General features: G+C 33.3%; 1 non-coding gene across 1 annotated transcript; it reads left to right on the forward strand.

Annotated features, from left to right (window-relative positions):
• Nucleotides 1-1,836: 1,836 nt before the first annotated feature.
• TRNAT-GGU (transfer RNA threonine (anticodon GGU)) lies at nucleotides 1,837-1,908 on the forward strand. The gene has a single exon. It is a non-coding gene; the product is annotated as a tRNA-Thr (tRNA).
• The last annotated feature ends 14,774 nt before the right edge of the window (nucleotides 1,909-16,682 follow it).

Below are 16,682 nucleotides of genomic sequence, written 5' to 3' on the forward strand. Positions count from 1 at the left end.
TCACTCGTCGGTCAGTGCAAAGGATCATGCATTCAGATCTTCAATTGTATCCCTACAAAAATACCGTTCTGCATAAACTTACAGAGAGAGATGAGGAGCGGAGGCTATAATTTGAGCATATTCCGAATCTCACCGGTGAGCAATCCGATGGCATCACGGTGTTCCGAATTCAACCGATGACGTCATTGATGCTCCACCGGTGTCGCACCGGTGCCATCAACTTGCAGAGGTGGTGGCAGTCTCCATCAGCCGCCATCACTGAATCTGATTGGTTCTTGTATAGGGCGGGAATTAGCAGACGAATGACATCGTGCACTGTTGTGTCATGGCGGTGTGTTCTGCTTTAGTTCTGCTGTATTGTTTGTAATGAGCACAACGTAAAAACAATATGTTAATGGCTTATGAGCGAACATGTCAACGGACCAGTTATTACTACCGGTTCAAGAAATAAATTGTTTATGCTCTCTTTTCTTTGAACGAGATGGGAGTACGAAAATTTGGCAAAATTTTGCTAGCGTAGCACAGACAACAACTTGTACAGTCGCCATGACAGCCATCGATCCTTCCAGTAGTTTTGTTCCTTATTTCGCTGCAACGTGACGTCATTGATGCCACCGGACCGGTGAGATTCGGAATACGCTGTTTGCGTTGTGGGTAATGGAAGAAGAGGCTGTGCTCCACAACACATGGTTTACAGACGAAGCCGGGTTTCATGTGAACGGTGTTGTGAATAAACAAAATGTTCGATTCTGGGCGAGGGAACCTCGTCGCATACTGCATGAAAAAGAATTGTTTGGGGCAAAATTTCTGTATGAGCTGCAATTTCGAGCCACGGAACCATCTGTCCAATTTTCTTCGATGAAACTGTCAACCAAGTTCGATACAAAACCATGTTGGAAAGCAGTTTTATTCCCCATCTCATGGCAAAACACAGTGGTTCATGCAGGATGGAGCCCGTCCACACACTGCAAACACCGTTCTGGATTACCTGCACGAGATGTTTGATCTTCGTGTGATGTCACATCGACATGGGTGCGGCATAATGTGGCCGCCTCATATAGCCCGGACATTAATCCGTGCGATTTCTTTTTATGGGGATTCCTAAAAGAGAAAGTCTACCAAAGGAGGCCAGAAAATGTGGTGCAGCTCAGAGCCCTTCTGTTGGAGTTGTGCCGTGCGCTATCTGAAGACTTGTGTCGAAAAGTGGTGACGAATATAAGGTTTCGTTTGCATGAGGTTGTGAGACAAAACGGTGGTCATATGGAACATGTTCTGCATTAGAGATAAAATTCCAATAATTTCAAGGGAAAAATTGTTCCGGGGCCGGGTATCGATCCCGGGACCTCTGGTTGAACGTCCCAGCGCTCTACCACTGAGCTACCCGGGAACTCCACCCGGCACCGTCTCAACTTTTTCTTTTATATCTACACAACTCGCGTGGGCTGACGAAACGCCAGAGACCCACAACGAGTGCACACAATCTCTGTGTAACTTGGAATTGTGGTTTTCTGTTAACGTACACAGTGACGTATATATTATGCAAATCTAGTCTTTCAGGTGAAGCTCCCTGTAAAGCAGATTTGAATAATTTCAATTGAAATTATTCAAATCTGCTTTACAGGGAGCTTCACCTAAATTATTCAAATTTGCTTTAGAGGGAGCTTCACCTGAAAGACTGGATTTGCATAATATATACGTCACTGTGTACGTTAACAGAAAACCACAATTCCAAGTCACACAGAGATTGTGTGCACTCGTTGTGGGTCTCTGGCGTTTCGTCAGCCCACGCGAGTTGTGTGGATATAAAGGAAAAGTTGAGACGGTGCCGAGTGGAGTTCCCGGGTAGCTCAGTGGTAGAGCGCTGGTACGGTCAACCAGAGGTCCCGGGATCGATACCCGGCCCCGGAACAATTTTTCCATTGAAATTATTCAAATCTGCTTTACAGAAGCTTCACCTGAAAGACTAGATTTGATAAAATTCCAGTTCGTAATTATTAATTCTGTATAATTTTGTAAACCTTTAATGCAAATTAATACGTGTTACGTGTAAAATAAATAGTATGACATTTCGTGTGCCACCCTTCTTCTTCATCTCATTCCATAGGCATATTCACGTCATGATGCATATCTTCGTCCACTTGCAGGAGGGGCGTCCTCTCTGATACCGTTTCTGGATTCCAAGTCTGTCAGGATTCATTCCTTATGAGCACTTCCGAAGGCGCTTCGGTACCTCAGAAGGGCTGACGGAATGGATCCTACGCTGCTTGGTCATCTTGGCGGTATGAATTTAATTCGGGGGGAGTAGGGGGCCCATTGCACAATAAGCCAATGTCGAGCCAATCGACGTACTGAAGGGTCGTCCATAACCCGCCCCTACTTCTACTACTTACAGCAGATGTAAGTTGCTTCGCTGGTTTTGATTTTCTAGCAAGAGTCTCACACGTTTGGGCAAATCGCAATATAGCGAACGCAGAAACTCCGCCCACGACCCCTTCCACTTTTCCCCTACTATCTCATCAGACACTCTACGTGATAGGCGAGTGTTGTGTCGACTGCACATTTCATGTGGGTGGGGATGACTTCCCCTACTGGCGTTCGATATATTGCGATTTATCCCACGTTTTCTTTGTTTTGCGTCGTTCCATTATCATCATTAGAGACCGGATGTTTAGGTTTTTAAGAAGTCCAGGGCTATCCGAAGTCCATTAGGTTACTGGAATAGATGATATAGGTTTTTTTTTTTTTTTAGGTTTTTGTCCAAACTGTGAAAGGGGTTGCAAAACTTACCTGACTGTTAAACATGTAGGGGGAAATCTTCCAGCGCCAGTCAGCATACAGTACCGGTCAGTGTGTGTTTTTAAATACCGACAACAATTAGCAGGACGCGAAATATAGTGTATGTTACTTCTAACAGTCAGTAATCACTGGTAAATAATTCAAACTTAAATCTACATTCATTCGTTAACAAAGTTCGTTGAAAGACTTTTCTGTTTGCTGTGGTGCGAATCGACTAAATCTAAATTGACTGACACCAAGGCAATTCGGTAAGTATCGTTATAAATCTTGTTTCATTCGATTCAGTCATGATTTATGAATTACTTTTGTGCATTATCCATGTTACATAAAATAATGATGCTATAGAAAAAAAATATTGGCCTAAGCTTACAGTCAATTAAAAAAAAAACATAACTTTTCTCTCGGTGGTACAAATGGAATCATTTCCAATTCACTGTCGTAATAACTGTGATTTCACTTGTTTTAGCATAGATTAATAAAACACAAAATATAAAAATTCATTGTTAACACCAGAATCATCAGAATAAGACTTCTACAGCACAGAGATCCCAGGAAAATTCACAGTTTGTATCTGCACACGCAAGATCATATGCCCGAAAACTTCACGAATTTCAACAATGCGACTTTTTCGCAGTATATTCACCTCAAGAAAAAGTTCAGTCACTTTATACCTTTCTTCTGGCATGTTATATCTGCGATCAGTGGAAATTCCAAAATACAGCACATATAGTCCCAATCAGTGCCCTTGAGAGGGTGAGGCATCTGAAGAATGACCCGCTATACAAAGACGGAATTCCGAAAAGAAAAAAAGATGAAGGGGTAAAGAGCATATATTTGGTCGCTCTGTCCAGAATATAACACAATAAAAATTATAATATCTATTGAAATTTCTAAATATATTTATATAAAACGTGGTAAATATAGAAAAATACATACTAATTATGATTTAGCATTTTTTTCAGCTCTTAAGGTTCAATTTTTTTTAGGTTCAATAGAATTTACATATAACTTAGAGTGGAAATGAAATAACCCTACAGCTTTTCTGAGCGAATATTTCATGCTGTATGTAACAAAAAAGTGTAATACATATTGATGGAAAGAACATAGTTTCTCAGAAAAAAAAAAGATTTTTTCCGAAATGTTTAATATTGTCTAATTCGTTAACTATTGCGAGTAGAACTCTCACTTTGAGAGGAACAGAGATTAAGGGTGTTTGAGAGTAAGGTTCTTGGGGCTAAGAGGGATGAAGTTACAGGAGAATGGAGAAAGTTACACAACACAGAACTGCACGCATTGTATTCTTCACCTGACACAATTAGGAACATTAAATCCAGACGTTTGAGATGGGCAGGGCATGTAGCACGTATGGGCGAATCCAGAAATGCAGAGTGTTAGTTGGGAGGCTGGAGGGAAAAAGACCTTTGGGGAGGTCGAGACGTAGATGGGAGGATAATATTAAAATGGATTTAAGGGAGGTGGGATATGATGATAGAGACTGGATTAATCTTGCACAGGATAGGGACCGATGGCGGGCTTATATGAGGGCGGCAATGAACCTGCGGGTTCTTCAAAAGCCATTTGTAAGTAAGTAAACTCAACCAATAGTGAAAAAAAAAAGAAAAAAAACTTTATCTCGTGAAACAGATACAGCCAATGCTTTTAGAATGTTTATTATGAAAGATACTAGCAACTAACTTTCGAGCAATCGAACTGTCAGCTGAGCTGTTAATCATCTGGCCGCTGTACACAAAAAGAACACTGTGTTAGCGTTTTTTTTTCGTAGTATAAGAGGTCACGAGTCATAGGCCTTTACAGGGTGGAAGTGAAATAACTCTGTACATTGAAAAGAGCGACAGGGTGCAATGAAATTAATAGAAAACCTATATTACGTTTTATAATTATTCACGAACTAATAATATAATAATAATAATAATAATAATAATAATAATAATAATAATAATAATAGTTTTATTTTCCCTGGCAGAGTTAGGACCATCAGGCCTTCTCTTCCACTCAACCAGGATCAAATCACATACAGAAAAATACATACCGATATACAAATATTAACTTAAAAAAATAATAATAATAATAATAACAATAATAATAGTTTTATTTTCCCTGGCAGAGTTAGGACCATCAGGCCTTCTCTTCCACTCAACCAGGATCAAATCACATACAGAAAAATACATACCGATATACAAATATTAACTTAAAATAATAATAATAATAATAATAATAATAATAATAATAATAATAATAATAATAGTTTTATTTTCCCTGGCAGAGTTAGGACCATCAGGCCTTCTCTTCCACTCAACCAGGATCAAATCACATACAGAAAAATACATACCGATATACAAATATTAACTTAAAAAAAATAAATAATAATAATAATAATAATAATAATAATAATAACAATAATAATAGGTTTATTTTCCCTGGCAGAGTTAGGATCATCAGGCCTTCTCTTCCACTCAACCAGGATCAAATCACATACAGAATATTATATAAATATTAACTTAAAAATAATAATAATAATAATAATAATAATAATAATAATAATAGTTTTATTTTCCCTGGCAGAGTTAGGACCATCAGGCCTTCTCTTCCACTCAACCAGGATCAAATCACATACAGAAAAATACATACCGATATACAAATATTAACTTAAAAATAATAATAATAATAATAATAATAATAATAATAATAATAATAATAATAAACATAATAAAGTAAAAAAGAGAGATTGAATACATATACACAATCAGTATTAACTTTAAAATAATAATAATAATAATAAAATAATATATCTATAATAATAATAAATCTGTAGCCGAAATTTTTCTGGTAATTTTCGATTTTCCAAAAATAATTGGTCCTAACATATATAATTAACCACCCTGAAACCGAAAATCGCTTTTTTGAAATTTTTGTTTGTATGTCTGTATGTCTGTCTGTATGTATGTTTGTTACCTTTTCACTCGATAATGGCTGAACGGATTTCGATGAAAATTGGAATATAAATTAAGTTCGTTGTAACTTAGATATTAGGCTATATGGCATTCAAAATACATTATTTAAAAGGGGGGTTATAAGGGGGCCTGAATTAAATTAATCGAAATATCTCACTTATTATTGATTTTATGACAAATGTTACATAACAAAGGTTTCTTCAAACATAATTTGCGATAAGTTGTATTCCTTGAAAAATTTTGATAGGACTAATATTTAATGAGATAAAAGAGTTTTAAAATTAAAATAACTGCCATCTAAGGTCGTGTAATGAATTAAAAAACAAATGACTTCGTCTATAAGGGGTCTTGGACAGCAACAATCGAAAGCTATGAAAGATAGCCTACAGAGAATGTTTCCGTGTTTGTATGAAGTAATATCGGAAGCTAAATTAACCGATTTGTATAATTAATTATTATTTCACCATTGGAAAGTGTAGTTTCTTTAGATGGACATAATGCTATAATGTTATTACTGTAACTTCTGATATAATATAATGTAATGTAATATAATATAATATAACATACAATATAATATAATATAATATAATATAATATAATATAATATAATATAATATAATATAATATAATTTAAGTTATTTGAAGGGAATAGAACCATAGTGGGCCAAACGCCATTTACTGAATACGTAGAAAAGAAGGGTTAAAATTTAGTTATTACCATAATTCAATGGAAACATGTAGCAAGTAAAATAAAGTATAGACATTAAATCTAAATGATGTCCATTAAATGTCCTATTTTAATCATGTAATTACTTTATATTTATTTCTAACGGGTGCAGCGGAGCGTACGGGTACGGCTAGTATATAATAAGGTAGAATTAATGCAGGAACTGGAAATTCTGAATTGTCAACGCATGCGCAGATGGTTTAATCTGAAGTAACTGTTAAAATGCTTCGAGACTAGGCAGGTTAAAATAAAAAAAGTAATCCATCATTAGTGATTTGGAAGGTGATAGCGATATATTTTACGAACAATTAAGTTCGGAATATGAGTATAATTTTAATATTAGGAGATAGCTCCGAACTCATACCGAACTTCTTTCGACATTTGCGCCACTTGTGTACGGTATCAGAACTAGTTCGGGATTTTACGTTGTTGGAACGTTTCTTGAACTCTTCTTTCACGGCTTTCCAGACACCGTACACAAATGGCGCATGCGTCGAAAGAAGATCGGTATTAGTTCGGAACGCGTTCTGAATTGTTTGCTGGAGCAAATATTTAGTTAGCTTATAAAGTTCAATTTTCTACAATTGATATGTCTTTTTTTTTAGATTTATTTTAGGTCGCATAAATGCTGTTTTTTTTTGCGACAATATTCACATACAGAAAAATGCAATAAAATCAATAAAGGTTATAGGCTCATTCACAATGAAAACTGAACATAACGTAAGCGTTAACTTAAGAATATAAACGTTATGGTAAAATCAAGAAGTCATACTATCATTCACGATGGGAACATAAACATAACAGCAAACATACTTGGTAACCGTGGAAACATAACAACGACGCCATTTTCTCATATTCTGTCGTATACTTCAGCGCTCCACGATTGTGTTCTGTTTGCAAATCACGTAAGCACAGGCCTAAGCATGAAAGTTTGGAGTTTGCAGACTTTCATGTTAACGTCTTACGGTAATGTTTATGTCAATGCTTATGTGAATCATTGTGAATGATCCCACTTGTTAGCCTGGGCGCAAACGTCTGTGTTTATGTTACGGTTATGTTTAATTTTCATTGTGAATGGGCCTTAATAATTACAATCTTACAGTCTTACTAATAAACCGCGTATTGTTTTTATACGAAATTTATACAGAGTTGAGACAGAAAACGTTACTAATAAACCATGCATAAGCGATGGATGTATAAACAGGCTGTAACTATACAATGGGAATTGCTTTGCAGTAGTTATATACACGAAACCTCTTGTTTAAGAGTTGTATATAGAGAAAAATGGCCGACCCTCTAACAGCTGTTCATATCGACTGTCATTTTATGATGATGGTTGCTTTGTAACCACAGAAGAACAAACCAAAGAACACAGAATAATTAGAATAATATTGCTGTAGCTTGTATTCTTTGACCAAAATGTAGTGTGGTAATCGATTAGAGCCAGTTGTACTATCGATATTTAACACGCCACACTAGAGCGCTCTACCGGATGCAATAGAGAACCTCAGGTATTCTATTACCTTTCGGTAATGAAGTAATGGCGAAACTATGACGTAACTGTGCAACAGTTATACTGTTATACACGACGTATGTAGTGATTTTAGAGTAAGGAATTTACACACGACTTATAAACGAGCTACTCATTATATAAGACAGTTAAACGTCTGCATATAGAGTTTTTATTAGTAAGACCGAAAATATATTATACATCTTGATTACACAACTTTTAACACTGTATCACTTCGGAATATGTATGATAACTTTCTTGTGTTAAATATTATTAACGTACCTTGTTAACATGTTTCGACCTATTTTCGGTCATCTTCGGTCAAATACATAGCACAAGAAAACGGATACAACCCCAACATAATAGAAAACATAATACGTAAGACAAAACAAAACCACAAAAAACAGAAGAATACAACACAAACACAAGAACACAAAAAATACATCACACTAACATGAAAACAAAAACACACATAAAATTGCAACCTCATTCAAGAAATTAAACTACAACATCGCATACAGAACGAATAACACTCTACAAAAACATCTCAACACACAAACAACACAAACAAACAAATACAACCACACAGACGTATACAAACTCAAATGTAACACCTGCAACAACTTCTACATAGGACAGACAGGCAGATCATTTCAAACACGTTACAAAGAACACATCACAGCCATAACAAAATTACAAAACCTCCACATATGCAGAACACATCACAAATGCCAACCACACATACAGAGACATCAACACAGACATGGAAATACTGCACATCCAACCAAAAAGCCAGAAACTCAACACACTAGAACAATATGAAATATACAGACACACGAAAACACACCCCATCGATATTCTCAACACACAACTCAATTTCAAAACACATACACTCTTTGACTCTACACTTCGAACACACCCACACAGGAAACAAGAGGCGCCAAGACCAACAACGACCAGTTCCGAAGATGACCGAAAATAGGTCGAAACATGTTAACAAGGTACGTTAATAATATTTAACACAATGTTCTTATCATACATATTCCGAAGAAAATATATTGTTTGTGAGATATGTTTAATAATATTTCAGCTTCCCTACGAACCCCATTACACCATTACTCCAGTTTCGCTGCGCCGTAGTGTGTAGTAGGTCTTGTTTTTAGGAACTTACAAATTAGATGAGTCTTTATATCCGGTAGGCAATCAAGTTAGAATCCCACCCTCTAGCTGACGATGAAGACAGCTCTTGCGTGATACCCAGCTTCTTTAAGGTACCATTATATTCCTCATCGTAACTCTTTATTCATCTCTTTCTCTGGGTTGCGAGATCCGAAGACATTTGTTAAAGCCTTCTGCCATCCCCCGTTTTCAGCTCACTCTTTCTCCTCCATTTCGTTACCTCCGAGTCCGAAGCTTGCTACGTCATGATACAAGCTTGTTTTAATTGGAGATGAAGGCGGCATGCATCTCAACCGCAAGAAAAATTACATCCACACAACAAGATGAAACATATCTGCACATTAGCACGTACATTGCTCGTCTTGTTTCTCTTAGCTTGATGAAATGTAATTATGTCGTTATTAATGCGTCCAATTTACCAACACAAATGTAAATGTAATTTATAATTGAACAGGTCCTTTTTCAACAAAAATGAGTTATAACTACTGGGATGTTAAAAAATTAGAAAAGATAGTCTTCATTAAATAATTATTGCGTAAGCTCTGTTTAGCTTTGATAGAAAATATGTTGTTAGAGAAGTCATTCATCTCTATTACATGAACTCACAAAAGTAGAGGAAGTTTTACATCTATGAAATAGGGGTACAAATATGAAATAGCGTGATATACGACCTGAGACATGTATTATAACGGAAGACTTTCAGATTACTACGCATTGATACTCTCTTTCGCGGGAATGTGTTAGCTTGTACTCGTAGTTAGAAGCTGAACTGCGTTTTCGAGGAAAGCGAAAGTTTTGGCGGTAGGCTTAAGCTTTTTTCTTGAGTATACACTGTTTCCTCAATGTTACGAATATTAATGATTGTATTCTTAAAGAGAAATAATCTACGTTTTTAGCAACGCATGTTTAACTGATTTCATTTTTAAATTATCACTGAACAACAAATTTTAACTTTTTGTCTTGCTCCGAAATAAAAATAGGTGAATATTACTAACATGTGTGCTCTAAATCTGAATTTAAAATCCAAATTGTCCCATCGCGTACCATTTTCCGGGGAAAGTGAATTGAATTTTTTTAAGACAAAATTTGTTTTTAATTTTTCGCTGCTACTGATAGAATTACAACACATTAGGGATTCAAAATTCCTCATAATACTTGAAAAATGTGTGCTGGATACAAAAATGATGTAACATAGTTTAAAACACAACAGCAATAAAAATATTTCATACATATAATGAGAAAAATCTCGGAATTTGAACTTACGTTTAAAATAATTTTCTGGGTGACTTCTGTTTATAACTAGACCCGGGACTGTATTTTACAAGGAACCAACAATAGTCTGCAAGCATGCTGGATGATGATCTTCCTTTATATCGCCTTTCCATTTCAGATATTTCTTGATGATATCTTTGCCCATGCTCGTCGTTTACCGCTCCAAAGTTAGGACTAAAGAAATCCAAATGGGAATGTAAAAAGTGTATTTTGAGAGATACATTACACTCCGTTTTGTCATATACACTTAACATGATTTCCACAACAAGTTCTATGTAGTTCTCTATCCTAAAATTAGAATTTCCAAGGAAATTTGAGCAACGTCCTTGAAAGCGCGCCATGCCATTCTTTTCTGTAACGGAAAGGTTTTCCTCAAACAAAGGGTCAGCCATAAATTTGTGAATTTGTGGACAGATGAAAATTCCCTCTTTTAATTTTCCTTCACTCAAACTGGTAAACTTTTTCCTTTAAATACTGAAAGCCACACCCTTGTAGGTTCATTACATAGACCTCACTTTGAACTGTTATGAAATTTACTTAATAGACGGGACCAATATCTGTTTATTTATTAGAAATACAAAATAACATGCCAGCAACTATAATAAATCGTAAATAAGTCATAAACTCATAAAATACATTAGCTTTTGTTTTGGTTTAGACTCCCAACCCGCGCCAGATATTTCCTGGAGGAGCGCTTATCGAAAAGTGAAATCATAATATATATTTAAAACCTTACGTGATACAAAGGGAAGAGATGCATTTTCGGATTCGGCGCACATCAGACGATAAGGGATACATTGTTTTAAGTCGGAGCAAAATTCTTGTTGTTCAGTGTTACTATGATATGATTTGAGGTTGTGACTAACAAAATCAGTATGTCACAAATATGAAATACTAGTATTATTAATATGCCATCTTTATACTCTGGTTTTCTGTTTCGTTACTATTGTTGGCACCTGTCGAAGGAGGGAAAACTTCACCTTCCAAGAAACTTAGAAAACAGTGGAATGAAAGGCAATGCAAGAAGTCATAAAACAAGTTCGAGAAAAGACGTGAGAGACGATTCATCTGGATTCAGTATTACGGTTGGGAAAACACCTTCTATTGAAGATTCTGAATGATTCTAATGTGCTTTTTTTAATAGAGGTTATTTTGACTTTGCAATTTTGTTAATCTTCTAACTTGTTAATATTATTCCGTATTTGTAACTAAATTTTTATGAAGGAAATATATTATATTTCGAGGAAATTATTTTTTTCAAACATTTTACGAACTTCTAAGTATTTATTCATTTGTTTAATTTATTTGTTGATTGATCAGTGCACGAGTATTCCAGTGAAGGAACCAATTCCATAAAGGTACGGTGTTATACATTACAAATTACTGATTAAAAATGTTGCTAAGTATGGAGTTGTATCTTTCTGTTCCACGAAAGAATTAAAGTGTGTTGTACATTACCAATTGATCGCTACTAGTGACGTCATATCAATAAACGTATTACATCATAACATGAAGCAGCTGGTTTTCTTCGTATTTCATTCATCGAATTAGGTTATGTTTGTCTCTATAATCGTAATATATTTTAAGGTAGGTTATACATGAAAGATTCATAGATTCTATGAATTTCGTAATCCTGCAATGTTATTTATTTTAGTTTACTTCTATAATAATGAAAAATTTACTTCCTTATTAATGTTATGTTCTTTCGCGATCCCCGCGTAATGCTCCTTGATATTGCCCGACATTAGCCAACAGATGCCATTAATAACGATCTTCATCCCCAGACTTAATTGTTACAAAATTACAAACACTGCAAAATTATTGAAATGATGTCAAAGGAGATGAAATTGTTTCTTTTGAAGGAAATAGGAGCAAGAAAAGGTGTTCTATAGCACATATTTATCAAAATATATCTTAAAATTATGAAATAAAATATATATTTAAATCGCATTAATACATGCATATATTAGTTCCCTTTCTTTGGTAGAGAATACTTGATAGTTCTGTAGTTACAAATGCAAGTACTTTCGTGGAACACAATTATGAAACTTCATTGATAATTTGTAAGTATGGTGCGGTAAAGCACTACTGTAGAAAAGTCTCTTGTGGAACAGAAAATTAGTATTTTTTTACTATTTACTAGAGAATGTACTTGTAATGTATAGCACCATACCCCAGAGGTGTGTGTTAAGTAATAAAATTAAATACGAAATGAAAGACCGAATCAAGGAAAAAAGAAATGTGGAACCACTGACTAGATCTGATGGCAGGTTATCAAAATCTGATCGTTTTAGTTATAATAATAATATTAATAGGCCCTAATAATAGTTTTATTTTCCCTGGGAGAGTTAAGGCCATCAGGCCTTCTCTTCCACTCAACCAGGATCAAATCACACACAGAAAAATACATACCGGTATACAAATATTAACTTAAAAATAATAATAAACATAATGAAGTAAAAAAAAGAGAGATTGAATACATATACACAATCAGTATTAACTTAAAAATGACAATAATAAAAAAGAGACTGAATACATAATCACAAACAGGAAAATACATTCCAGTATACAGTATTAACTTAAAAAAAAAGAATTAATACATATGAATATAATCTCACAACTAAGGGAATAGTACAATTAGTATGATCAGCACAGCACATGTTACATTGAGACAATGACAATTACCTAGATATAAGTGTTAAGGGAACTGGGTCGTGATGCCTGTGCGATTAAGAAAGTTCAATACAAAAGTTTAGTGCAATATTTCTAGGCTTCTAGTGCTCAGAATGGAATAAATATTTTCAGGCTTATACAATCAACCATTCTGAATTCAGTGGCATAAAAGACAACTAATTAGTTTCGTATCCAAGTTCAAAATAAACGCCCTAACTAATAAACCTTTTTCCCACTTTCTTCACGTGCACATTACTTGCTACAATCTTCACTCATATACCTTGTATCTTTCTAAGGTATCTAGTAATGTGTATTGTAAATTCTAAAGCAAAATTTAGTTAAATATTTCACCCTTAGTGAAACAGAAAAAATATTTAACTTCGTTTAACATTTTTTTACAGTTTCTCAATGCATATATATTTTTTCTCATGTATGTGTGTAATATTCTTAAACCCATAGGTCTACTATGTAGAACACTGGCTACAGAAAACAGTCTAAAAATTTCATTTAAGTTTATTCAACAGTTTCAGAGAAAAGTGCACTAAAGTTTGAAAAACGTCAAAAAATGGAAAACTGCATTAAAAAAAAAAGAATAATATATGAGTTACGTGCACCGCCAAATTTAAAGAGGTCATTTAAAAGGCTTATCTGCAGAAATAGCCCCCACAATGTTTATATTGTTTAAAGAGCAAGTTTTGTACTTTATTTTATAACGCAACATAAAAAATTGGATTCTTGGCTCGCCACTAATCACTACCTGGTTCCCTTAATGGAACAATAAAGTAATGACTGTGTAAAATATATAATATGTTCAAAATAAAAGCTGAAGGAATTTCTGTAGCAATTTAGCTTTAATAGTTGTCAAAACTTCCATTGTGTTTTGTATTAACTGAGAGAAAGTGACAAAATATAGTCAATAGAAGTAGCCTATATTTTGGAATTGTAATCCACAATTGTAGATGTGTCGCCATGTGCTTCCAAACTCCCAGCCTGGTACATGTGCTGAGTACATTGTATGTCCGTTTTAATTGAAAAGATTTCAGCATGCTGTGCGCTTACGGGCCTTAGAAAGGAATTGGTTATGCTGACGAAACATTTTAAAAGTGGAAATGTTCCCCTGGCTGCGTACGAATTAACTGAATACTTGCTTAATGAAAGTTCATTCATCCGCAGTGGTGAATGCAATTTGAAGGTACGTGACTGGCCTGCACTCGGCTGTGTCCGAATGTTTTATCTCTCATGGACACTTACAGCAACGACTATCGACACTCTGACAACAGTGAAGTTCACGCTATTTCATTCTATCTGTACTTATGAAGGCTAGTTTGAGGTTTGCTAGTGTTAAGAAGTACAATGGAAATATTTCGTATAGGACGTTCCACAAATACATTTTAGTTGTCATTGAATTTTATTTCAAAAACTGCATTGTGATGAAATGAGTGAGTAAATAAATAATTAATTAATTGCGTGAGTTAATAAATGAGTAAATAAATGAGTAAATGAGGGAGGATATATTATAAATAATAAGGAGCTGTAGACGGGAAGGGAGTACTGAGTACTCTGTATTGCAAATATTACTAAATCTTAGGATTCTATTGGGTGATATGCCAGTGTATCTATTTTAAATATTAAAATTACTTTAGGCCTTTGTGTGTATAAACATAATATTAAATAACTTGACAGTCAGGAAATAGTTGGTTCAGTATGTAAAACTTTATTCCAAAGATCAGAAGTTAATTTAAATTACGTGAATCTAACATTATTCTATAAAAAGAATGACCCCAATTGTATGTATTGCATGTATACTATAAAAATAAATTTCCGGACTAAATAAATAACTAAATAATTAAATAAACACGAGTAAATAAATAAATAAGTGAATAAATGTGTGAGTAAATAAAGTAGTAAATAAATAAGTAAACGAGAAAGTGAGTAAATAAATGAGTAAATAAATAAGTAAATAAATAAATGAGTCAATAAATAAGTAAATAAATAAGTAAATAAATAAATGAGTCACTAAATAAGTGACTAAATAAGTAAATAAATAAATGAGTAAATAAATAAGTAAAATATAAATAAATGAGTCAGTAAATAAGTGATTAAATAAGTAAATAGATAAATGAGTGCGTAAATAAATAATGAAATGAGTGTGTATATAAATGAGTAAGTAAATAATGAAATGAGTAAGTGAGTAAATAAATGAGTAAATAAATGAATAAATAAATAATTAAATAAGTAAATATTTGAGTAAATAAATAATTGATTGAGTAAATAAATAAATAATTAAATGTGTGAGTTAATAAATGAGTAAATAAATAATGAAATGAGTGAGTAAAGAAATAAGTAATTAAATGAGTGAGTAAATAAATAAATAATTAAATGAGCAAGTAAATAAATGAATGAGTAAATAAATAAATAATTAAATGAGTAAGTGAATAAATAAATGATTAAAGAAATAAATAATTAAATAAGTAAATATATGAGTAAATAAATAAATAATTAAAGAAATAAATAATTAAATAAGTAAATATATGAGTAAATAACTAATTGAGTAAATAAATAATTAAATTGCGTGAGTTAATAAATGAGTAAATAAATAATGAAATGAGTGAGTAAATAAATGTAAATAAATAATTAATTGAGTGAATAAATAAATAATTAAATGAGAAAATAAATAAATAGTTGAGTAAATAAATTAATAAATAATTAAATGAGTGAGTAAGTAAATGAATAAATAAATGATTAAATGAGTAAGTGAATAAATAAATGAGTAAATAAATAAATAAATAAATAAATAAATAAATAAATAAATAAATAGGCGAATGAACAAATGATTAGATGAAACATAAGTGAGAAAGTAAGTAAATAAGAAAATAAATAGGTAAATATGTGAATATATAATTTATAATAATATAAAGGAATTCTATTTAAATGAGTGCGTCAGTTCTTATACAAAATATTAAATCTTTTGTATTCAACCTAAATTGAATAAAAAATGTCTATCACTTAACATTTTTGTATAAAAATACATTCCGCTAAGGAAAAATTAATGAAAAGTGACAGTGAATCAGGAAAGAAGAAAATATCAGGGCATTTCAAAATGATTAGAACGATTTCACATTGTTAAATTAAATTCATAAATTGCAAAAATAAGATAGAATATCATACGTACCTAATGGAACTCACATTAGGAAAGTGCAGGAAGACGGAAAGGGTTTGGAACTGAAAAGGTTACATCAGCTGCTTTTTTATGTCGATGACGTGAATATGTTAGGAGAAAATTCACAAACTATTAGGGGAAACATGGGAATTTTACTTGAAGGAAGTAATGAGATAGGTTTGGATGTAAATCACGAAAAAAACAATCTATATGATTATGTCTCATGACCAGGACATAGACAATTAAATTTTTTGATGTCACAAAGTTGATTAACTTTTTTCTATTGTCATTACTAGTTACGTGTAGGCTCTCTTTTCCAATAATCGGTTTAAAAATATCCTCCCATCCTAATTTAGCATTGAAATCCCACAATAAAACTTATATGTGATATCT

Source organism: Periplaneta americana, chromosome 16 (genome assembly GCF_040183065.1).
Source record: "Periplaneta americana isolate PAMFEO1 chromosome 16, P.americana_PAMFEO1_priV1, whole genome shotgun sequence".
In the NCBI taxonomy this organism is placed as follows: Eukaryota; Metazoa; Arthropoda; class Insecta; order Blattodea; family Blattidae; genus Periplaneta; species Periplaneta americana.